We start from the raw sequence: 1,509 nt of genomic DNA, 5'->3' as shown, positions 1-1,509 counted from the left end.
AAGAGGCAAAATGGCAGAGTTCCGCTGGTATGTGACCTTCCTCTAGGAAGGCTCAACTGGTAACTGGTGAGATAAAAATCCCTCAAATGAGCATGTGCACAACTTCGGTAAGCATACTGTGCATGTCGCTCTTCCCAAGTGTTGGCAGGCCACTGCATATGCAGACAGCCTACCCCAAGGGAAAAATCAGGGGAGGAGAAATGAAAACACTGGAACCATGCCAATGTATAAAATCTCAAGTCAAGGGTGGGATGGGACACTTGGATCATTCAAGTCACTGGCTTGGCCTTCTTCCAAGTTGAACTTAATTTCCTTTCGTTCCTGCTCTAAAACTTTATAATAACCCTCACCCCTGTTCTAAAACTTGCCTCAGTTTCTCCCTCTACCTTAAAACTACTTTGGCCCCTTGGCTGAATTCTTTCCTCCAAGGAGGCAAAGACTCAGTTTGCTGTAGATCTGTTGGATTTACCACTGGTAACAACATGTATTTGCACATGTGACGCAACAGAATACCCAGAAATGAGTACCTCAAAGGAGTGTATAGAATTTAGGCTTATATACATGTAAATTATTTTTGTTCTTTAACTTTGGACTAAAGTTCTCCAAAAATAGGGAACTGTAACCTAGTTGAATGTGTAAACAGACTGTAACCTATTCTTGTGCCAATCACAGTTTTGGCCAAGCACTGATGGCCAACTGTTCAAACCATGCTCAAATAATACAAAAACATGGCTGTTTTTGTATCTCACTTCCGTTTTCTATACATCACTTTCCTTTTTCTGTCCATGAATATTATCTGACCATGTGACAGCAATCGGAGTTGCTCTGAACCTATTCTGGTTCTTGGAGCTGCCCAATTGGAGAATCATTCTTTACTCAATCAAACTCTCTTAAATTTAATTTGTCTGAAGTTTTTCTTTTAATAATACCAACAAAGGAAAAGTGATTTGGAGCCTCTGAACACGGGAGGCAAGTTTTGGGAAGGTGACCAGGAAAGATATGGTAAACAAGAGTAAGATTTTTTATGCAGATCCAAAGCAGTGCATTTTCCCTTGATAAGAGTTATCGTTCTCTTCCTGGTACAGAGAGAGAGGCAACCTTACAAATGGAGATTCCTTTTATAGATGTAAATTCCCCTTACAAAAAGAAACTTATGCTTTGTCTTCAGAGCTTCTCTGTGTTTGCTGTTTTTCAAAATAATCAACTCAAAATTATCTTTATGTCAAAAAGGATTTGGGATGGCATAATCTAGCTTCCTGCAGTACTCTTAGGACAATATAGACTCATTTTTCACATTTCATCGCCAAAAGGAAGCACACGATGATATTCTTGGTATTAAGAAAACATTATACTTTTCAGGGCAATGAAAAGCCTCATAGGTAGAGGCCATTAGTTTCACCAGGGTATGGGTGTCTGTGTGTGCACACAGAAAATGGCCCCAAGAGATTTAGCCCTGGAGTGGGATGGGCATTATATTTTTGAAAGTCTCCCCAGGTGGTTCTGATGATC

Source organism: Cebus imitator, unplaced genomic scaffold (genome assembly GCF_001604975.1).
Source record: "Cebus imitator isolate Cc_AM_T3 unplaced genomic scaffold, Cebus_imitator-1.0 Scaffold92, whole genome shotgun sequence".
Lineage (NCBI taxonomy): Eukaryota > Metazoa > Chordata > Mammalia > Primates > Cebidae > Cebus > Cebus imitator.
Note: the sequence above shows the minus strand (reverse complement) of the source record.